We start from the raw sequence: 25,000 nt of genomic DNA, 5'->3' as shown, positions 1-25,000 counted from the left end.
GTCTCTCACCCTCATGTACCTCTCTCTCTCTCTGTCAGTGTCTCTCACCCTCATGTACCTCTCTCTCTCACTCTCTGTCAGTGTCTCTCACCCTCATGTACCTCTCTCACTCTCTCTCTCTGTCAGTGTCTCTCACCCTCATGTACCTCTCTCTCTCTCTGTCAGTGTCTCTCACCCTCATGTACCTCTCTCACTCTCTCACTCTCTGTCAGTGTCTCTCACCCTCACTGTACCTCTCTCACTCTCTGTCAGTGTCTCTCACCCTCATGTACCTCTCTCACTCTCTGTCAGTGTCTCTCACCCTCATGTACCTCTCTCTCTCTCTGTCTCTGTCAGTGTCTCTCACCCTCATGTACCTCTCTCTCTCTCTGTCTCTGTCAGTGTCTCTCACCCTCATGTACCTCTCTCTCTCTCACTCTCTGTCAGTGTCTCTCACCCTCATGTACCTCTCTCACTCTCTGTCAGTGTCTCTCACCCTCATGTACCTCTCTCACTCTCTGTCAGTGTCTCTCACCCTCACTGTACCTCTCTCTCTCTCTGTCAGTGTCTCTCACCCTCCTGTACCTCTCTCTCTCTCTGTCAGTGTCTCTCACCCTCACTGTACCTCTCTCTGTCTCTGTCAGTGTCTCTCACCCTCATGTACCTCTTTCTCTCTCTGTCAGTGTCTCTCACCCTCATGTACCTCTCTCTCTCTCTGTCAGTGTCTCTCACCCTCATGTACCTCTCTCTCTCTCTGTCAGTGTCTCTCACCCTCACTGTACCTCTCTCTGTCTCTGTCAGTGTCTCTCACCCTCATGTACCTCTCTCTCTCTCTGTCAGTGTCTCTCACCCTCACTGTACCTCTCTCACTCTCTGTCAGTGTCTCTCACCCTCACTGTACCTCTCTCACTCTCTGTCTCTGTCAGTGTCTCTCACCCTCATGTACCTCTCTCTCTCTCTGTCTCTGTCAGTGTCTCTCACCCTCACTGTACCTCTCTCACTCTTTCTCTGTCAGTGTCTCTCACCCTCATGTACCTCTCTCACTCTCTGTCAGTGTCTCTCACCCTCATGTACCTCTCTCACTCTCTGTCAGTGTCTCTCACCCTCACTGTACCTCTCTCACTCTCTGTCAGTGTCTCTCACCCTCATGTACCTCTCTCACTCTCTGTCAGTGTCTCTCACCCTCACTGTACCTCTCTCACTCTTTCTCTGTCAGTGTCTCTCACCCTCCTGTACCTCTCTCTGTCTCTGTCAGTGTCTCTCACCCTCATGTACCTCTCTCTCTCTCTGTCTCTGTCAGTGTCTCTCACCCTCACTTTACCTCTCTCACTCTTTCTCTGTCAGTGTCTCTCACCCTCATGTACCTCTCTCACTCTCTGTCAGTGTCTCTCACCCTCACTGTACCTCTCTCACTCTCTGTCAGTGTCTCTCACCCTCACTGTACCTCTCTCACTCTCTGTCAGTGTCTCTCACCCTCACTGTACCTCTCTCACTCTTTCTCTGTCAATGTCTCTCACCCTCATGTACCTCTCTCACTCTCTGTCAGTGTCTCTCACCCTCACTGTACCTCTCTCACTCTCTGTCAGTGTCTCTCACCCTCACTGTACCTCTCTCTCTCTCTGTCAGTGTCTCTCACCCTCACTGTACCTCTCTCACTCTCTGTCAGTGTCTCTCACCCTCACTGTACCTCTCTCACTCTCTGTCAGTGTCTCTCACCCTCACTGTACCTCTCTCACTCTTTCTCTGTCAGTGTCTCTCACCCTCACTGCCTCTCTCACTCTTTCTCTGTCAGTGTCTCTCACCCTCACTGTACCTCTCTCACTCTCTGTCAGTGTCTCTCACCCTCACTGTACCTCTCTCACTCTCTGTCAGTGTCTCTCACCCTCACTGTACCTCTCTCTCTCTCTGTCAGTGTCTCTCACCCTCTGTACCTCTCTCACTCTCTGTCAGTGTCTCTCACCCTCATGTACCTCTCTCACTCTCTGTCAGTGTCTCTCACCCTCACTGTACCTCTCTCACTCTCTGTCAGTGTCTCTCACCCTCATGTACCTCTCTCACTCTCTGTCAGTGTCTCTCACCCTCACTGTACCTCTCTCACTCTCTGTCAGTGTCTCTCACCCTCACTGTACCTCTCTCACTCTCTGTCAGTGTCTCTCACCCTCATGTACCTCTCTCACTCTCTGTCAGTGTCTCTCACCCTCACTGTACCTCTCTCACTCTCTGTCAGTGTCTCTCACCCTCACTGTACCTCTCTCACTCTTTCTCTGTCAGTGTCTCTCACCCTCACTGCCTCTCTCACTCTTTCTCTGTCAGTGTCTCTCACCCTCACTGTACCTCTCTCACTCTCTGTCAGTGTCTCTCACCCTCACTGTACCTCTCTCACTCTCTGTCAGTGTCTCTCACCCTCACTGTACCTCTCTCTCTCTCTGTCAGTGTCTCTCACCCTCTGTACCTCTCTCACTCTCTGTCAGTGTCTCTCACCCTCTCTGTACCTCTCTCACTCTCTGTCAGTGTCTCTCACCCTCTGTACCTCTCTCACTCTCTGTCAGTGTCTCTCACCCTCACTGTACCTCTCTCTCTGTCTCTGTCAGTGTCTCTCACCCTCACTGTACCTCTCTCACTCTCTGTCAGTGTCTCTCACCCTCACTGTACCTCTCTCTCTCTCTGTCAGTGTCTCTCACCCTCATGTACCTCTCTCACTCTCTGTCAGTGTCTCTCACCCTCACTGTACCTCTCTCTCTCTCTGTCAGTGTCTCTCACCCTCACTGTACCTCTCTCTCTCTCTGTCAGTGTCTCTCACCCTCACTGTACCTCTCTCTGTCTCTGTCAGTGTCTCTCACCCTCATGTACCTCTCTCTCTCTCTGTCAGTGTCTCTCACCCTCACTGTACCTCTCTCTCTCTCTGTCAGTGTCTCTCACCCTCACTACCTCTCTCTGTCTCTGTCAGTGTCTCTCACCCTCACTGTACCTCTCTCTCTCTCTGTCAGTGTCTCTCACCCTCACTGTACCTCTCTCTCTCTCTGTCAGTGTCTCTCACCCTCACTGTACCTCTCTCTCTCTCTGTCTCTGTCAGTGTCTCTCACCCTCACTGTACCTCTCTCTCACTCTCTGTCAGTGTCTCTCACCCTCTATGTACCTCTCTCACTCTCTGTCAGTGTCTCTCACCCTCTGTACCTCTCTCACTCTCTGTCAGTATCTCTCACCCTCTCTGTACCTCTCTCACTCTCTGTCAGTGTCTCTCACCCTCTCTGTACCTCTCTCACTCTCTGTCAGTGTCTCTCACCCTCTCTGTACCTCTCTCTCTCTCTGTCAGTGTCTCTCACCCTCTGTACCTCTCTCACTCTCTGTCAGTGTCTCTCACCCTCACTGTACCTCTCTCACTCTCTGTCAGTGTCTCTCACCCTCTCTGTACCTCTCTCTCTCTCTGTCAGTGTCTCTCACCCTCTGTACCTCTCTCACTCTCTGTCAGTGTCTCTCACCCTCTCTGTACCTCTCTCACTCTCTGTCAGTGTCTCTCACCCTCATGTACCTCTCTCTCTCTCTGTCGGTGTCTCTCACCCTCACGTACCTCTCTCACTCTCTGTCAGTGTCTCTCACCCTCTCTGTACCTCTCTCTCTCTCTGTCGGTGTCTCTCACCCTCACTACCTCTCTCTCTCTCTCTGTCTCTGTCAGTGTCTCTCACCCTCTCTGTCTCTCTCTCTCACCCTCTCTTTCTCTCCCCCAGTTGGTCTCTCTCACGCCCTCTCTCTCTCTTTCTCTCAGTGTCTCTCACTCTCTCTCTTTCTCTGTCAGTGTCTCTCACCCTCTCTATCTCTCCCCCAGTTGGTCTCTCTCACGCCCTCTCTCTCTCTTTCTCTGTCAGTGTCTCTCACCCTCTCTTTCTCTCCCCCAGTCGGTCTCTCTCACGCCCTCTCTCTCTCTTTCTCTGTCAGTGTCTCTCACCCTCTCTTTCTCTCCCCCAGTCGGTCTCTCTCACGCCCTCTCTCTCTTTCTCTGTCAGTGTCTCTCACCCTCTCTTTCTCTCCCCCAGTTGGTCTCTCTCACGCCCTCTCTCTCTCTTTCTCTGTCAGTGTCTCTCACCCTCTCTTTTTCTCTCTCACTCACACCCTCTCTCTCTCTCTCTCTCTCTGTCAGTGTCTCTCACCCCCCATCCCTTTCTCTGTCTCTCAACCTCTCTTTCGCATTCTCTCTCTCTCTCACACTCTCTCATGCTCTCTTTCTCTTTCCCAGTCGATGTCTCTCGCTCACACCCTCCCTCTCTCTCCCTCCCTCTCTCTCTCGCTCTACACTGCATGCTGGGACGTTGGGTGTGAGTGTGAGTAAGGGTGGCGGATGTGAGAATGTCAGATTGGCATGGAGTATTGTTTGCTGTCCTTTTTTTCGGGTTTCCCCTGTATTCTTCATCTGTCCTATGTGCATGATTACGTAAGCTTTCTTTCTTTATATTTTTTGGACCCCCCCCCTTTTTCTCCCCAATTGTACTTGGCCAATTACCCTATTTTCCAAGCCGTCTCGGTCGCCCCCCCCCCTCCCGCTGATCCGGGGAGGGCTGAAGACCACCACATGCCTCCTCCGTTACATGTGGAGTCGCCAGCCGCTTCTTTTCACCTGACGGTGAGGAGTTTCGCCAGGGGGACGTAGCATGTGGGTGGATCACGCTATTCCCCCCAGTTCCCCCTCCCCCCTGAACAGGTGCCCCAACCAACCAGAGGAGGCGCTAGTGCAGAAACCAGGACACATACCCACGTCCGGCTTTCCACTCGCAGACACGGCCAATTGTGTGTAGGGACGCCCGACCAAGCCGGAGGTAACACGGGGATTCGAACCGGCGATCCCCGTGTTGGTAGTCAACGGAATAGACCGCTACACAACCCAGACACCCCCTACATAAGTGTTCTTAATACTTTTTACTGAGTGTTGGCTGAGTGTCCAGTGGTTTTGTCGGGTGGTTTTCGGGAGGAATGGCGTCCTCCGAGACCCAGGTTTGCAAAGTTTGGCCCCTGATCACACAGCAGTTGAAAGGGCTTTCCTCAGCAGGCCACGAAGCGTCTCAGAGCCACGAGGAAGGAGCCTGTCTGTATTTGGACACAATCCCCCATGTCTTCTCGTTGCGGTGGCCAAGCTTAATCGGGAAGGGACTGAATCGGTCTACTCCATTTGGCCATCCTGGGAACCCTTGAGGATGGCACGCCATTTTCGACACCGAGGGCGCTCCCTCCGGGCTTCAGCAAACATGTGCTCGGTGCCTGGGTGGCAGTCTGTCGTGGAAGTCCTTGATGGTAAGTGCTTATTCCATCTTGTGAAGGGCTTGTTGCATGGATGGAATATGTTCTCAATCAGAAATTGAAAACTGTAAAATGCAAGTCTCCTTCAAAACCGATTCAAGGCACACTACGGTTTGTGGAAAATTAAAAAGCCTTTGTTGACATAGTCACGGTCCTCGGTTCGCTCCAACCTCAGCGACTGCAGATGTGACAGCAGCTCCTCGTGCTGGTGGTGGAGATCTTGGTTCTCTTTTCCCCAACTCCTTCTTGGCGGATTCCCATACACTCTTCACCAGCCATCTAGGCGGGCTGTAGTCAGTCCGGCTGACAGGAGATGAAGATTTGGTGCGTGAGGTTGCACATCGCCGTTACACTTCCTCACCTCCGCAGGGGTAGTGCGTTCGTATACATGGCGATGGGGGTGGCGACCGACATTCTCCTCTGCCGTAGGTATGACACATCGTAGTCATTATCTGGGAAGGACTGTGTCCCGCCTTGGGCGAGCACTCGCTTCCTCCTGATACTCGAACATCCCGTCCATCCTGCAGTAGGCCTGACCGGCATCCAAGGAATTAGCAATATTAAAATGTTTGGCCGTTGAGCCCTCGCCCACTACTCCGTTGTGCTTGAGTAGGCCTCGCCTGCTGCAGTTGTCCGGTAAGAGACAGAGGCGATGTCAAATATCAAAAGGTTTATTGTTGTCCTCTTCACACAATACACATCATGCTGGGATCAAAACATGCGGTGTACACTCCAAAGGATAGAACGTGAGGTTGGTGAAGGAGAATATTAAAAACGGCACCGTTTAACCACAAATACCAGTGATGAAATATTTATATATCAATATGTATTAATATGGCATAAATTATAAACCGGGCGGCATGGGGGCACGGTGGTTAGCGCGGTCGCCTCACAGCAAGAAGGTCCTGGGTTCGAACCCCGGGGTAGTCCAACCTTGGGGGTCGTCCCGGGTCGTCCTCTGTGTGGAGTTTGCATGTTCTCCCCGTATCTACATGGGTTTCCTCCGGGTCCTCCGGTTTCCTCCCACAGTCCAAAGACATGTAGGTCAGGTGACTCGGCCGTACTACATTGTCCCTAGGTGTGGGCCCTGTGATGGCCTGGCAGCCTGTCCAGGGTGTCTCCCCGCCTGCAGCCCAATGGCTGCTGGGATAGGCTCCAGCATCCCCGCGAGCCTGAGAGCAGGATAAGCAGTTTGGATAATGGATGGATGGATAAATTATAAAGCCGATCTTCAAACTCTGTAATTAGCAGTCATGAGCCCTATCAGTTATGACAGTACACACAATGAGTGACACATCCAGTTGCACAGTTAATAGTAAGCACACACAGATGTCGCGTGCATAACAATAAGCTGAACAGCGTGTCGATAATGGGTGGCCTGAGCAGATGCTAAGCGGGGGCAGTACGTCCTAAGCACGCTCTAACAGCTTAAGCTGGCCTAAGAGAACAGATTCCCAATGTACAATTCTGTGGACGCACAATCCGTCTGAACATACACATCTTCTCTCCGCTCAAACGCACGCGCCTCCTCGTTATTCCACAGTCAGATCAGCTCCGCCCGAAGTTACGGGAGCGTCTCCAGGGAGCGATCGAGCGCACCTTTTACACATCGATACGCACCGAGGGCGACTAGAGACTAAGTGGAAACTGAACCGGCGCAGCCTTTTGAACACAGTGTGTCACGTGATCCCCACAACATGACAACGGTTTGTGTTCTTATTAAAGTCTCTCACGCCAAGAGACACACTCATATCACAGATGTGTTGCGTGTCGTCGGTGCTCGAATGGACATTTGATATTGGAGTCCAGCAGAGAGACTTGTGCTCCCTCTGGGAGAAACCTGTGGCCCAGAAAGCAGAAGGAATGATCCGCCCATCTGACCGCGTCCTGCCCAGTGACGTCACTGTGATGCCGTCAGGCCGGCGCTACGATGGGCCCCCTATAGGAAAACAAACCGATATCCCAAGTCCTTCGTTCCTTCTGCTGTCAGGTTACTAAATGCCGACAGTCGTCTTTTTTTGGGGGGGGGGTTTCTCCCCCCCTTTCTCCCCAATTGTTTCCGGCCAGTTACCCCACTCTCCCAAGCCATCCCGGTCTCTGCTCCACCCCCTCTGCCGATCCGGGGAGGGCTGCAGACTACCACATGCCTCCTCCCATACATGTGGAGTCACCAGCCGCTTCTTTTCACCTGACAGTGAGGAGTTTCCCCAGGGGGGCGTAGTGCATGGAGGGATCACGCTATTCCCCCCAGTCCCCCCCCCCCAAACAGGCACCTCAAATGACCAGAGGAGGCGCTAGTGCATCGACCGGGACACATACCCACATCCGGCTTCCCACCCGCAGACACGGCCAATTGTGTCTGTAGGGACGCCTGACCAAGCCGGAGGTAACACGGGGATTCGAACCGGCGATCCCCGTATCTGTATCCGTAGGCAACGGAATAGACCGCTATGCTGCCCAGATGCCCCGACAGTTGTCATTTTAAATGAATTCGACATTTTGTTAAATTTGTGTGAACTAAAACGGTGTTTTTATCTTGGTTTGATTCTTCACCTGGCTCCTCGTGTAAGCCTGCATTTATGAGGCGACCCCGAGAGTGCCGGAGTGTGTCCCTGAATGCTTCATCCCTTTAAACTTGTGTGAATAATTTTGTGCTTTGTTTGCTTTTTGCCTGGTTCCCCGTGTAAGCCTGTATATACAGGGCGGCCCGGGGGTGCCAGAGTGGGTTTGCTGCTCGTGTTGCTTGTACCCAAGCGCTGATCTGTTGTCTCGGACATGATGCTGCTTAGCTGTGAGGGCTTTAGTTGTGTTGCTTTTGTGTGTGTGTGGACTGGGTAGGCTGGAGAAATGCATTGCCTTTTGGGATGAATAGCATCGTCTGAAGGAGCGTCCGGGTAGTGTAGCGGTCTATTCCGTTGCCTACCAACACAGGGATCGCCGGTTCGAATCCCCGTATTACCGCCGGCTTGGTTGGGCGTCCATACAGACACAAGTGGCCGTGTCTGCTGGCGGGAAGCCGGATGTGGGTATGTGTGGTAGTCGCTGCACTAGCGCCTCCTCTGGTTGGTCGGGGCACCTGTTTGGGGGGGGGGGCTGGGGGGAATAGCGTGATCCTCCCACGTGCTACATCCCCCTGGTGAAACTCCTCACTGTCAGGTGAAAAGAAGTGGCTGGTGACTCCACATGTATGGGAGGAGGCGTGTGGTAGTCTGCAGCCCCCCCACCCCGGACCGGCAGAGGGGGTGGAGGGGGCTTAATCATTGCGTGGATGATCTAGCTAACTTCAAGTAACGTTAACTTACAGTGCAGTGTCGGGGTCATTTCAGTTAAATATTTATTGCCACCGAAAATGAGACGAGTGCAAATTTGCTCCGAATATGACGAGAGCTCAGTGACTCTGTAGCCTCTATCCAGCTGCTAGCATGCTAGGCTAGCTAACTAGCATAACGTTACACGCTCACAAGCTTGTGCACTCCCTAATCACCCGGATCAGCAGAGGGGGTGGGGCAGCGAGCGGGACGGCTCGGAGGAGTGGGGTAATTGGCCAAGTACAATTGGGGAGAAAAAGGGGGGGAGGCAATAAATAAATAAATAAATAAATAGCGTCGTCTGAGTCAGTACATTCTACTATTTTCAGAGTAAAGGTCCTTGGCAAGCTCGCAGCTTCAGTGTCATTACGTATTCATGCAGTTAAGCTTCAGAGTTTTAACTTCACGCCGGAAAACACTTCACAAGCGACTGTGTGGCCAAATTGTGAAATTTGGCTTAAGTGAGTTTGGCACTGAACACGAAATGAAGTAAAGCACAGCTGAAAACTTTTCCCTTCCAGCTCACACACACACACACACACGCACACACACACACACAAAAACACACACACACACACACACACACACACACACACAAAAACACACACACACACACACACACAGCAGGCCATCCCCCTGGGCAGTGTCTGCAGCAGCTAAGTCGTAAATCACTGTATTGACATGTATGCATCACGCCAGTTTGTCACGCCACATCGCCATACGTATGTCCTCTCCTTGCCCTGGAGTCACCCCATCTGGGAACACACAAACAGATACAGATAAACACACAAACATATATAAGCACACACACACACACTTGCACACACACACTCACTTACAAACTTGTAATTGAGTGCCATCCCTGCTGGCAGCAATACCATGTCATCAGGAATGGCTGCTCCTCCTAGTGACACCTTCCCCCAGGGTACATAATCCAATCAGACACACACACACACACACACACACACACACACACACACACACACACACACACACACTGATTAACTACCTGTTAGCATGGCAGACTCAGGGTGTACAGGGTGATGTTTCTCCACTGGCCTGAATGTAGAGGTAGAATGTGGACAGGGATATAAACCAATAAGTTAAATATTATACAGTCAAGAGGTCAAATTGGAGGCTCATACCTCCATTAGTCTATCTATCTATCTATCTATCTATCTATCTATCTATCTATCTATCTATCTATCTATCTATCTATCTATCTATCTATCTATCGTCTATCTATCTATCTGTCTGTCTGTCTGTCTGTCTGTCTGTCTGTCTGTCTGTCTGTCTGTCTGTCTGTCTGTCTGTCTGTCTGTCTGTCTGTCTGTCTGTCTGTCTGTCTGTCTGTCTGTCTGTCTGTCTGTCTGTCTGTCTGTCTGTCTGTCTGTCTGTCTGTCTGTCTGTCTGTCTGTCTGTCTGTCTGTCTGTCTGTCTGTCTGTCTGTCTGTCTGTCTGTCTGTCTGTCGCTCTGTCCATGTGCCTATATAGATAGATAGATAGATAGATAGATAGATAGATAGATAGATAGATAGATAGAAAGCCCCCACAAAGACAAGAGACAGTGTGTGTGTGTGGGGGGGGGGCAGTGGTTAGCGTGGTCACCTCACAGCAAGAAGGTCCTGGGTTCGAGCCCCGGGGTAGTCCAGCCTTGGGGGTCGTCCTCTGTGTGGAGTTTGCATGTTCTCCCCGTGTCTGTGTGGGTTTCCTCCGGGGTCTCCGGTTTCCTCCCACAGTCCAAAGACATGTAGGTCAGGTGAATCAGCTGTACTAAATGGTCCGTAGGTCTGTGTGTGTGTGTGTGTGTGTGTGTGTGTGTGTGTGTGTGTGTGTGTGTGTGTGTGTGTGTGGGCCCTGTGATGGCCTGGCAGCCTGTCCAGGGTGTCCCCCCGCCTGCTGCCCAATGACTGCTGGGATAGGCTCCAGCATCCCCGCGACCCCAACTGGAATAAGCGGCTTGGATCGTGGATGGATGTGTGTGTGCATGTTCCTCCACTCCTGTACGTCACCCTGTGCTCCTCCCTCTTCTTGTAATATGTCTTCACCACAGCCATTTCCATCCTTTTCACAAAATCCACCACCACCTGTCCTTCCACATTCCTCTCCTTGACACCGTACCTCCCCATCCCCTCCTCACCACCTCTGTTCCCTTCACCAACATGCCCACTTAAGTCCACTCCAATCACCACTCTCCCCTCCTTGGGTACCCTCTCCACCACCTCATCCAACTCACTCCAGAATTCTTCTTTCTCTTCCATCCTACACCCAACTTGCGGCGCTGATAATATTCATCATCACACCTTCGATTTCCTGGCCTTACTCCCCTTCCACCTGGTCTCTTCCTTCAGAATTACCCCTACCCTATTTCTCCTCCTATCCGCACCATGGTAGAAGAGTTTGAACCCTCCTCTGATGCTCCTGGCCTTACTCCCCTTCCACCTGGTCTCTTCCTTCAGAATTACCCCTACCCTATTTCTCCTCCTATCTGCACCATGCTAGAAGAGTTTGAACCCTCCTCTGATGCTCCTGGCCTTACTCCCCTTCCACCTGGTCTCTTCCTTCAGAATTACCCCTACCCTATTTCTCCTCCTATCCGCACCATGGTAGAAGAGTTTGAACCCTCCTCTGATGCTCCTGGCCTTACTCCCCTTCCACCTGGTCTCTTCCTTCAGAATTACCCCTACCCCATTTCTCCTCCTATCTGCACCATGCTAGAAGAGTTTGAACCCACCTCCGTTGCTCCTGGCCTTACTCCCCTTCCACCTGGTCTCTTGCACACACAGTATATCTACCTTCCTTCTCTCCATCATATCAGCCAGCTCTCTCCCTCTACCAGTCATAGTGCCAACATTCAAAGTTCCAACTCTCACCTCCACACTCCTACCCTTCCTCCTCTCCCGCTGCCTCTGGACATGCCTTCCCCCTCTCCTTCTCCTTCGCCCAACAGGAACATAGTTTCCACCGGCACCCTGCTGGCCAACAGTACCGGTGGCAGTCGTTGGTAACCCGGTCCTCGACCGATCCGGTCTGGAAATCTGATTTATGATCCGCATATTTGATTTGGCAAAGATTTTACGCCGGATGCCCTTCCTGATGCAACCCTCCCCATTTATCCCGGCTTGGGACCGGCACTAAGAATGCACCGGCTTGTGCATCCTCAGTGGCTGGGTTTATGTGTGTGTGTGTGTGTGTGTGTGTGTGTGTGTGTGTGTGTGTGTGTGTGTGTGTGTGTGTGTGTGTGTGTGTGATCATCCTGTCTGTCTGTTCCGACTGTCTCATGCCTGATACCTTTGCATCTTCCTATCATTATCCTGTTTTTCTTCTCTTCCTCCCAACAGTGTATCTTCCATTGTCTCATTTCTCTGCAATTCTCAGTTTCCTCCATCATATTGGACACACACACACACACACACACACACACACACACACACAAACAGACCTCCTGTCTCTGAGCTCTGTCCAGAGGCGTGAGAAGGTTCTGGCTGGCTGATCAGATGCCCTGCAGTCCTCCTCTCTAGATCCAACCCAGTGTTCCTCTCCTCCTCCACCTCCACCAGTAACTGAGGGCAAAACCGAGAGAGAAGGAGTTGGGGGGGGGGGGGGGGGAGAAGAGGAGAAAAGGAGCGGGTCAGGGCTGATGAATGAGGAATAAGATTAATGCTAGGGTGCAAAAGGAAATCAGTGTGGCGAGTAAAGAGAGACTTGTGTGTGTGTGTGTGTGTGTGAAGGACAGAAACAGAGACACCCACTGTAACAACTCCCAAACTACATTTCCCATGATGCCCGTCACCACCGGGGGCCTCTGACCCTCTCCTCCTGTTGCTTAGCAACTCCGGGGCTGCAAGCGAAGCGGTAATTGGTCGTTCAATAAAAGTTAAGTTGGCTCTCGGCGAAGTTGTTGCCATAGAGCACTTCAGCTCAAGTGGAGGAGAGAGACGACACGAGGCGGAGGGAGTGACGGTGGAAGGGAGGACAGAGCGTCTAGAAAGAGGTGAGAGGGACTAAGTGGCCTGGGAAGTGGACTCGGTTACACAATCTGAAGGTTAGCTGGGCAATGCTGAGTAAAGAGGTCTAACCATTTGAAGGGCCATCAAAACGCTCCCAACCCCAAGTCAGCAGGTTGAAAAGTGTCGCATCTGATTTTGTATCCCACCCCCACCCCCACCCCCACACACACCCCGCCGCTTACATCACAACCTCCCCCAAGGATATCTCCGTTCATTGAGGCTGAAATGAAGGATTTCTAATTGAGACGAGCCCGTTCTTATCCCACGCCGTCAGATATCGATGCTTCCGTGAAAACGTCAATACACGGTGGGTAAGCAACCCTGCCAGTACAGTCACACCGGAGGCTTGAATCCACCCTGTGCACAACTGTAGTCCACTGACTTCCGGTTTCTACTGCAGCGGTCTTACTGGTTTCCTGTTTGGTGGCGTGTGCTATTGACAACGGCATATTTTTGGCGACGCCTGCAAGATTTACCACGGATAATTGTCGACGACGTGCACAGAACTGCCGACAAACTTTCACCTGCACCTACCAGCACACGGGTGAAGAGTTTCAAGTTGTACATGTCAAGTTACGTCCACAATTATGAGGGTGAGGACACTCAAATTACGTCCGCAATTATGAGGATGAGTATCCTCACCCCCATAATTGGGGACGTAACTTGATAGGTACAACTTGAAACTCTTCACCCGTGTGCTGGTAGGTGCAGGTGGATGTGTGTGGACAGTTGTGTGCATGTGGTTGACATTTATCCGTGGTGAATCTTACAGGCATCGCGAAAAATATGCCATTGTCTACAGCACACGCCGACAAACAGGAAACTGGTAAGACCGCTGCAGCAGAAACCGGAGGTCAGTGGACTACAGTCATGCACGGAAGCCGTTGGAATTCACCATGACTCTCGGCCGTCTGTGATTGTGTCTTCTTGCTGATAGACGTATCTGTCATAATCAACGACTAACTAAAATGAGACAAATGTTTGCGGCATGTGGATGAAATAGTTCTGTATATTATTCTAACACACTGTCGCTTTTCACCAGACAGCGGTTTTGTCTGTGATCGGCAGAGCAGCTCAGAAAAACCGACAGGGTTCGTCAGCTTCGCCTTCGTGCTGTTGGAAAACGGCAAATGGACAGTTGCAAGGGAGACATTTTCACAGGCGACTTCCGTCTGAAATATGTTCACCACAGCCATTTCCATCCTTCTCACAAAATCCACCACCTTCTTCAACTTCTACCGTTTGATCCTTGGCTCTGCCTTCACTCGCTTCCTCTTCTTGGTCTCCACAGGCATCCTACAGACCACCATCCGAAGCTGCCTAGCTACGTTTTCCCGTCGCCACCTTGCAGTCTCCAATCCCTTTCAGGTTGCACCTCCTGCAGAAGATATAGTCCACCTGTGTGCACTTTCCTCCATTATACGTCACCCTGTGTTCCTCCCTCTTCTTGAAATATGTATTCACCACAGCCATTTCCATCCTTTTCACAAAATCCACCACCATCTGTCCTTCCACATTCCTCTGCTTGACACCATTACCTACCCATCACCTCCTCATCACCTCTGTTCCCTTCACCAACATGTCCATTGAAGTCCGCTCCAATCACCACGCTCTCCTCCTTGGGTACCCTCTCCACCACATTATCCAACTCACTCCAGAATTCTTCTTTCCCTTCCATCTCACGCCAGACTTGCAGGGCATATGGGCTGATAACATTCATCATCACACCTTTGATTTCCAGCTTCATACTCATCACTCTGTCCGACACTCTCTTCACCTCCAGCACACTCTTGACATACTCTTCCTTCAGATTTACCCCTACCCCATTTCTCCTCCTATCTGCACCATGGTAGAAGAGTTTGAACCGTCCTCTGACGCTCCTGGCCTTACTCCCCTTCCACCTGGTCTCTTGCACACACAGTATACCTACCTTTCTTCTCTCCATCATGTCAGCCAGCTCTCTCTCTCTACCAGTCATAGTGCCAACATTCACAGTTCCGACTCTCACCTCCACACTCCTATCCTTCCTCCTCTCCCGCTGCCTCTGGACATGCCTTCCCCCTCTCCTTCTCCTTCGCCCAACAGTAGCATAGTTTGCACCGGCACCCTGCTGGCCAACAGTACCGGTGGCAGTCGTTGGTAACCCGGTCCTCGACCGATCCGGAAATCTGGTTTATGATCCGCATATTTGATTTGGCAAAGATTTTATGCCGGATGCCCTTCCTGATGCAACCCTCCCCATTTATCCGGGCTTGGGACCGGCACTAAGAACGCACCGGCTTGTGCATCCTCAGTGGCTGGGTTGGCATCCATAGTCCCTTCTATTGTGTATGGCTGAGTCTTCTACCAGCTTGTTCTGTAATTATTTACTTGTTGGACACAACAACTTCACTTCCTCTTCAAATGCAACACTACCTCCCCTCTTCGTCCTCATATGGCCGCTGTGATGAAGATATAAAAAGCTATGCACACTACCATTTTTCCAGGGAAAGTCCTACCAGACAGTTCAGCAATGGGCCAATTACAGCACTGACAGAAAGAATTAAAAACAAGATCTTTGTTTGAATACACGTCTTCTTTTGACTTGTAATTTTACAACAAAAAAAAAACTAGACCTGATCAGAGATGATGAGGAAAACATAAATTCAGTCCAACCAAAGCCGGACTAACACACTGGGCCCGACTGCTTTTTCCAATTCACACCTCTTCCTTTCTTCTTTCTCCTCTTCTCTGGCTCTATCCTTTCACCCCCCCCCCCACATCGCTCTCTCCTCCTCTCTGGCTCTATCCTTTCACCCCCCCCCCCACATCGCTCTCTCCTCCTGTCTCTCCCTAACAGTGGTGAAGTGCTTTGCTTCTCTTCCTGAAGTCATTTCTATGTTAATGAGTCTCCCTGTGAGATAACACAGGCTGCACAGGCCTCAGACCAGCCTAACACACACACACACACACACACACACAGGTGATGAGAGGGATGATGGGACCTGTCAGTGCTCTCTATGCCCTGTTGATCTGTTCATGCATTTATTTATCAGTAATCCCTCTCTTTGTCTCTTCCAATGTCTTTTTCCTCCCCCGCTGTCACGAACTCCTTCTTTCAAGTTTCTCTTTTTCTCACTTTATCTCCCTTATCCTATCTCCGGTTTTCTCCCCTTCATTCTCTATTTCTATTCCTTACACACACCCCTGCTTGCTGGTAGTCCACCGAGTCCGATGATGACGTCCCTCCTCGTTAACGGCGCGTTCGTCGATGACTCTAGAGTCCACTTCTTGATCCACAAGTTGTGTTGCACGTTGGTCGTATGAAGTGTGAGTCAGTGGGGGCAGGCATGGTTGTGTGTCTCCTCAGTCTCTTCTGTTGTTTTTCGCATTCCTCTCCGTTTCCAGCTGTTCTGTACCTCTGTGGCAGATCTCCCGCCAGTTGGAACGGCTGACGGCAGCTTGCTCCTGTCTCAAGGGGTCGATACAGTGCTTCTTTGGTGATGATTTCTTCTAACCACCTGTGGACTGGCGGCCCAGATGAAGCTGTCGATACAGGAGTTGATGTGGCAGGCATTCTTGAAGCATCCTGATGACGCGCCCAAGCCAGCCCAGTTGGGGCTCAGTGACTGTGGATTCTATGCTCTTGCAGTTTGTCTGAGCAAGAATCTCAGCGTGAGGAACACGGTCACGCGACCTGATCCCCATGATTCGATGCTCTTGCAGTTTTGTTTTTCACCCCCCCCTCCCTTTTTCTTCCCAATTTTATCCGGCCAATTACCCCACTCTTCCGCGCTGTCCAGATCGATCCGGGGAGGGCTGCAGACTACCTACCACATGCCTCCTCCCATACATGTGGAGTCGCCAGCGGCTTCATTTCACCTGACAGCGAGGAGTTTCACCAGGGGGACGTAGCGCGTGGCACGTGGGAGGATCACACTATTCCCCCCAGTTCCCCCTCCCCCCCAAACAGGCGCCTCAAACGACCAGAGGAGGCGCTAGTGCAGCGACCAGGACACATACCCACATCCGGCTTCCCACCCGCAGACACGGGTGTCTGTAGGGACGCCCGACCAAGCTGGAGGTAACACAGGGATTCGATCTGGCGATCCCCATGTTGATAGGCAAGGGAATAGACTGTCACGCTACCCGGACGCTCATGCTCTAGCAGTTTGTTCTAGCAAGAATCTCAGCATGAGGAACACGGTCATGCCACGTGGTCCCCATGATTCCCTGCAGAGACCTTATGTGGACTCGCTTCAGCAACCTTAGGTGGCGGCTTCACAGCTGGCTTCACAGCTGTATAGGAGAGCTGTGATGCAGACGGCTTTGGAAATGGCAATTTTGGTGTGCAGGTTGAGGGGTTTGTTTTGGAAGACCTTACGTCGGAGTTTGCCGAAGGCTACAGAGGCTTGTTTGATTCTGAGTCTCGTGATCAGTGTTGCAGCCCTCAGAAAGGATGCTGCCCAGGTATTTGAAAGATGGAGCCACTGAGCGTGGTTGGTGTTCTATAGTGAAGACAGGCATAGTGGGTGGGGGGCTAGACCTCCATTGGCATAACGCCTCAGTCTTGGTGGTGTTGACACACACACACACCTACCCCTCTGGTGCTGTGTGAGTTTACCGAGTCAGGTTTATGCTGTTGTTTCTCATGTTTGCTGTTTGTGTGTTTGCATCTCAGTCAAACAGCCGCTGAGTCCAGAGGCTTCACCAGTCCATCAGGCTGCCGGTCAGTCCATCAGTCAAATGATTGTCCGTCTTCTTCAGTCAGTCCTTTCTGCCTTTACCTGCACAGTTAGCTGGACAGTCAGTCAGCCAGTTAACCAGTCAGTCTGTCACTAAGTCAGTCAGTCAATAATTAATGTGATCAGTCAGCTCGTCTTCAATGAGGCAGTTTCCTAAACAGCTTTGCGAGTCAGTCAACTGGAAGCTGCAGCCCCCTGCCCCAAAACCCCTACCCACAGTGTGTGTGTGTGTGTGTAGAGGTTGTGTGTTTAGATACTTATCGTTCAATCTGACCACACAACCACTGTAAGAGTTATATTTGGAATATTTTACCCCTACACACACACATAACAGACACAAAGTAATGGGGCAGCTGCACTTCTCAACTTTGCGACTCATTATTTTCTATTTGTCCTGAAGTATCAAACACATTCTGCAACTATTCAGACAACACAAACCTTTCAAGAAGGAAATCCATCCTTCAATCTCTCCCTCTCTCTCTCTCTCTCCCTCCCGCTCTCTCTCTCTCTCTCTTTCTCTCTCCCTCCCTCTCTCTCCTTCATCTCTCTGTCTCTCTCTCCCCCCCTCTCTCTCTGCCCCCCCCTCATCTCTCAATTCAATTCAAAGGGCTTTATTGGCATGAAAGTTTTACAACAACGTTGCCAAAGCATCAAAAATACAGTTTGAACGGTACACAATAACAATAATAATGAACATCAACACAACATTGTAACGATCAATAAAGAAACAATAACACGGCCATAACAATAAAGAAACAGAAGTAGATCAGCAGGTGGAGCATGGGTTGTGAGGAGACTACAGCTGTCATGTGTTGTGCTGCTTGTCTCTCAGGCTGTCACATGACCTGACATGTCTCGCTGCATCTATGGCGCTGACACTGTTTTCCCCAAATACATGTTGCATTTTGGTCTGGTCAGAGTGTGTCCAAGTCATGTTGGTCTGGTCAGAGAGTGTGTCCAAGTCATGTTGGTCTGGTCAGAGAGTGTGTCCAAGTCATGTTGGTCTGGTCAGAGAGTGTGTCCAAGTCATGTTGGTCTGGTCAGAGAGTGTGTCCAAGTCATGTTGGTCTGGTCAGAGAGTGTGTCCAAGTCATGTTGGTCTGGTCAGACAGTGTGTCCAAGTCATTTTGGTCTGGTCAGAGAGTGTGTCCAAGTCATGTTGGTCTGGTCAGAGAGTGTTTCCAAGTCATTTTGATCTGGTCAGAGAGTGTGTCCAAGTCATGTTGGTCTGGTCAGAGAGTGTGTCCAAGTCATGTTGGTCTGGTCAGAGAGTGTGTCCAAGTCATGTTGGTCTGGTCAGAGAGTGTGTCCAAGTCATGTTGGTCTGGTCAGAGAGTGTTTCCAAGTCATTTTGATCTGGTCAGAGAGTGTGTCCAAGTCATGTTGGTCTGGTCAGAGAGTGTGTCCAAGTCATGTTGGTCTGGTCAGAGAGTGTGTCCAAGTCATGTTGGTCTGGTCAGAGAGTGTGTCCAAGTCATGTTGGTCTGGTCAGAGAGTGTGTCCAAGTCATTTTGATCTGGTCAGAGAGTGTGTCCAAGTCATTTTGGTCTGGTCAGAGAGTGTGTCCAAGTCATTTTGGTCTGGTCAGAGAGTGTGTCCAAGTCATTTTGAGCTGGTCAGAGAGTGTGTCCAAGTCATGTTGGTCTGGTCAGAGAGTGTGTCCAAGTCATTTTGGTCTGGTCAGAGAGTGTGTCCAAGTCATGTTGGTCTGGTCAGACAGTGTGTCCAAGTCATTTTGGTCTGGTAAGAGAGTGTGTCCAAGTCATGTTGGTCTGGTCAGAGAGTGTGTCCAAGTCATGTTGGTCTGGTCAGAGAGTGTGTCCAAGTCATTTTGGTCTGGTCAGAGAATGTGTCCAAGTCATTTTGGTCTGGTCAGAGAGTGTGTCCAAGTCTTGGGATTTACATTTAATTTTTGTGAAGAATTGGGTTCTTAAGTCTTGGTATGTGCTACATTGTAGCAGAAAGTGTTGCTGTGTCTCCACCTGTCTCTCTGGACCGAGTTGACACAGCCTTCTTCTCTGGGCAGCAGGTCTTCCTGTGTCGGCCAGTCTCTATGGCCAAGCTGTGATCACTGAGTCTGTACGTAGTCAATGCCTTTCTCAGTTTCTGATCAGTCACGGTGGTCAGTAGTCTGCCATCGTGTACCGTCTGTTTAGAGCCACATAACACTGAAGTTTACTTTGAGTTTTTGTGATGGATGTCCAATGGTTAATGTAATTTTCTTTTTCTTTAGCTATAATGTGGTTGGGCCAGATTGTGTGAGGGCTGTCCTGATGCCTCGTCCTGTTGGCTGAGCTGAGCCTCAGGACCAGCTGGCTGAGGGGACTCCTCTCTTCGTTCTCCTCTTGGTAACTGAGAGCTTTGTGATGGTAGGAGTTGGGGTCACTTGCTTTTAGGTGTTGGTAGAATGTGATTGCTCTTTTTTGCATCATTATTAACAGGGGAAACTGGCCTAGTTCTGATCGGCATCCATTGTTGGGCGTGTTCCTGTGTACTCTGAGAATGCTCCTGCAAATCTCAGTGTACAGGGTTTCGATCGGATGTTTGTCCCATTTTTCAAAGTCTTGATTTACAAGAGGACCCCACACTTCACTACCATATAGTAACATTGGTTCAATTATGGATTTGAATATTTTGAGCCATGTTCTAACAGGTATGTCTATGTTTGAAGACTTTTTTATAGTACAGAAAACCCTTCTTCCCTTGTCTCTGAGATCATTAGGGTTCTCTATCTCTCTGTCTCTCTCGCTGTCTCTCTCTCTCACTCACCCACACACATACACACACACACTCTCTCACTCACTCACACACACACACTCTCTCTTTCACTCACTCACTCACTCAAATTCAAATATGCTTTTATTAGCATGAGAAATATACATTTGTATTGCAAAGCATTTTCACATAAAGGACAATAAGAGTGCACGAATACAGAACATATATACACAACACATGCAATAAAACAACTTACACAGCTATGTCATGGCAACAAGATCCCGTGTGAGTGGATGTGTGTGAATTTGTCAGTCTCTGCATGTGTGTGTGTGTGTTTGTGTGTGTGTGCGTGTGTGTGTGTGTGCATGTGAGAGTGTGTTCACATAAAGGACAGAACAGTATACAATACAGAACACATACATCAACAGATGCAATAAAAATCTTTTTGCCATCGTCTGTGTGGCCCTGTGAGTGTGTGTTGAAGCCGAATATGTTGTGTAGTTTGGACCTGGTCTTGTGCCTCTAAAGTGTTCGTATGTGTTAGTGGAACACGATGGCTGAAGACCAGGTTGGTAGGAGAGTTCTTATCTTTGCTCAACTCTTGGTATTGCAAGGCTTTATAATGGAAAGAGTGTGGGTCGCTGAATGTTAGATGTTTCCAGAACGTGATTGCTCTTTTTTTAAAATTTTAATCAGAAGAGGATATTGGCCTAGTTCTGCCCTGCATGCATTGCTTGTGGTGTGCCGATGGACTTTAAGAATGTTTTTACAGAATTCAACATGCAGGGTCTCAATTGGATGTCTTTCTCATTTATCTAGTTCTTGACTTGCAAGTGGACCCCACACTTCACTGCCATAAAGGGCAACTGGTTCTATGACTGATTCAAATATTTTTAACCAGATTCTAATTGGAATTTCAAAAGAGATTTGTCTTTTTACGGCAAGTAGAGCCCTGCGTGCCTTGTCTCTTAGTTCTTCACTGCCATGTTGAAAGTTCCTCTAGAATTGATTCTAAGGCCTAGGTAGGTATAATTAAATTTATGGTCAATTTCATTTGGTCCTAATCTAAATATGTGCTGTCTTCGCTGATATCTGGATCTTTTCTGAAATATCATTTAGTTTTATTCATGTTAACTGTCAGGGCCCAGGTCTGACAAAACTTTTGAAGAAGGTCTAATTGAGTCTGGAGTCCTTCCTCCGATGGTGAAAGAAGGGCCAGGTCTTCCGCATAGAGCAGGAATTTGACCTCACTGTCTTGCAGAGTGAGTCCAGTTGCTGGTGAATTTTCCAGCATAGTTGCCAACTCATTGATATACAAGTTAAACAGAGTTGGGCTTAAAGGGCAGCCCTGTCTCACTCCGCACTCCTGAGGGATATAGTGAGTTCTTTTGGATCCTATTTTTATTCCACACTTAGCTCCCAAGTGATTTTATAATAACTAGGGCTGGGACTTTAATGCATTAATTCGATAATTAATTATAAGAAAAATAACGGCGTTAAAAAAAATTAACGCATTTTATCGCATTTTAATTTACACTCCAGTCAACACGGAACGCTTCTCAGTGCACTCGTTTCTGGCATACGGATTATACCGATGCACCGAGTGACGTCAGTTAAGCGGAAGGTGGATTAGGTCAGGCTAACAAGTTAGTATGCTAACAACAGATGTGATGGACGACAAGGATGACACCGCGTTGCTTAGCTCTGTGGATGGGAAATTTACATTTAAAAACCGGCCGGATGGAAGCCTAGATAAGAGCACGGTTGTGTGCAGACTCTGCAACAAAGAGTTTGCATTCCACCGCAGTTATTCAAGCCTCCGGTACCACCTAGATGCGAAACACGTTGCAGCTAGTACGAACACCAGAGCTAACGCTAGTGCTCCTAGTACAACCAAGCAGAGTCGTCAACCGACTCTCCACCAGATGACGGGTTTCAAAGACAAGATGAGTAAGTCCACGTCTGATAAATTAACAAACTCACTGGCGAAATGGATTGCTGTGGACTGTAGACCCCTTTCAGTGGTAGAAGATCAGGGGTTACAAAAAGTACTGTGTTTACAAAACAAACTTGTTTTAAACAAAATAAACAGGATTTTGTTGTTTAAACTTATGTATGTGTCTATTCATTGATTTAGTCATCTACCAAGATCTGTTTGAATTGAAAAATTTTGCTTCTGGTGTCAAATATCGATATGCGATTAAAATGTGATTAATTACGATTAATTAATTACAAAGCCCATAATTAATTCGATTAATTTTTTTAATCAAGTCCCACCACTAATAATAACATGTTTTCCCCCCTACACCGCATTCCATTAATTTGTAGAACAATCCATAATGCCAAATAGAATCAAGTGCTTTTTTGAAGTCGATAAAACAAGTGAATAATTTGTTTTTATTTTGAGTATGTTTTTCAATTAGGGTGTGTAGGGTGTAAATATGATCAGTGGTGTGGTAATTTGGTAAGAATCCAATCTGGCTTTTACTCAAGACATTGTGTTTCATAAGGAAGTTTATTAGCTGGGAGTTGATGATACTACAGAATACCTTCCCCAGGTTACTGTTCACACAGATGCCTCGGTAGTTGTTGGGGTCAAATTTATCTCCACTTTTGAAAATTGGTGTGATTAATCCGTGATTCCAGATATCAGGGGAATAACCCACACTCGGAACTAGGTTGAATAACTTAAGTGTAGCACATTGAGACTTTTCATTCATAGATGTTAGCATTTCATTTAGAATGCCATCAGGTCCACATGCTTTTTTGGGCTTCAGCTTACCAATTTGGTCTAAAAGTTCCTGCTCAGTGATGGGGGAGTCAAGTGGGTTTTGATATTCCTTGATTGACAGTTCTAATTTTTCTAGTTTGCTTATTATGTTACATTGGTCCGTGTTTTGATCTGATTGGACTTTTTTAAATAGAGTTTGGAAATGGTTTGTCCAGATATCTTCATCTTGTATCACAAATTCTTTATTATTTGTATTGTTTTTTTGAAGCGATTCCAATTGTCCCAAAATTTATTGGTGTTTAATGACTCCTCAGTCACAGTCAGCTGCTTACAGGTGTACTTAGATTTCTTAGTTCTGAGTGTGCATTTATATAGTCTTAGTGTCTCACAATATAGAGGTTGAATTGATGTATTATTTGGATCTCTGTGTTTCTGATTGGATAACTTGCGAAGTTCTTTCCTTATTGATTGACATTCTGCATCAAACCAGGTTTCTTCCTTCTTAAATTTTGGTGTTGATCTTGAATTTTTAATCCTGCTTTTTCTGCTGTTTTTTCAAATATGTTGTTAACTTTTTCCACGGCCTGATTGACACCCTCTTTACTGAGGATATAAGGGGTATCTAGGCAGATATCTAAAAGATTTTGGATTTCGTGATTGTCAATGGCTTTCTTGAATTTCTCTGCACTGTTTTCAGCCCATCTGCATGATTTCTTTATGTGGAACAGCTTACTGGGCTGTGATTTGATAGTGTTGATTTCTGTCTTTTTGATGGAACACAGTGATTTGGCTGTGATCAGAAAGGGGGGTTAGTGGTTTGACAGTGAACGCTCTAATTGACAAGGGGTCTATATCGGTTATTACGTAATCTACTGTGCTATTTCCAAGAGGTGAGCAAAATGTGTGTCTTCCAAGAGTGTCTCCTGTTATCCTACTGTTGTCTGACGATATACAGACCCATTTTATCTCTCTCTCTCTCACTCACTCACTCACACACACTCTCACTCACGCTCGCTCACTTACTCACACACACACACACACACACAATCTCTCTCACACACACTCACGCTCGCTTGCTCACTCACACACACACAATCTATCTGTCTCACACGCTCTCTCACTCACTCACACACACACTCTCACTCACTCACTCAGACACACACTCTCACTCACTCACACACACTCTCACTCACTCACACTCGCGCTCTCTCACTCACTCACACACACACTCTCACTCACTCACTCACTCAGACATACACACTCTCACTCACTCACACAAACTCTCTCTTACTCACTCACTCACACACACTCTCTCACATACTCACTCAGACACACACTCTCTCACTCACTCACTCACTCACTCACACACTCTCTCTCACTCACTCACACTCTCACATTCTATCACTCACTCACTCACACACTCTCACTCACTCACTCACTCAGACATACACACTCACTCACTCACACACACTCTCACTCACTCACACTCATGCTCTCTCACTCACTCACACACACACTCTCACTCACTCACTCAGACATACACACTCTCACTCACTCACACAAACTCTCTTACTCACTCACTCACACACACTCTCTCACATACTCACTCAGACACACACTCTCTCACTCACTCACTCACACACTCTCTCTCACTCACTCACACTCTCACATTCTATCACTCACTCACACACTCTCACTCACTCACTCACTCAGACATACACTCTCTCACTCACTCACACAGACTCTCTCTTACTCACTCACACACACTCACTCACACACGCTCTCTCACTCACTCACTCACTCACACACACACTCTCACTCACTCACTCACACACACTCTCTCACATACTCACTCACACACACACTCTCTCTCTCTCACTCACTCACATTCTATCACTCACTCACTCACTCACTCACACACTCTCACTCACTCACTCAGACATACACACTCTCTCACTCACTCACACAGACTCTCTTACTCACTCACACACACTCTCTCACTCACTCACTCTCTCACTCACTCACACACACTCTCACTCACACACACACTCTCACTCACACTCTCTCTCACTCACTCACACACACACACTCTCACATTCTATCACTCACTCACTCACTCACTCACTCACTCACTCACACACACTCTCACTCACTCACACTCACATTCTCTCACTCACTCACTCACTCACTCACACACACTCTCACTCACTCAGACACACCCACTCTCTCTCTCTCACTCACACACAC

This window comes from Lampris incognitus, chromosome 10 (assembly GCF_029633865.1).
Source record: "Lampris incognitus isolate fLamInc1 chromosome 10, fLamInc1.hap2, whole genome shotgun sequence".
In the NCBI taxonomy this organism is placed as follows: domain Eukaryota; kingdom Metazoa; phylum Chordata; class Actinopteri; order Lampriformes; family Lampridae; genus Lampris; species Lampris incognitus.
The sequence above is the reverse complement of the archived record's forward strand: the minus strand, read 5'-3'. Positions refer to the sequence as shown.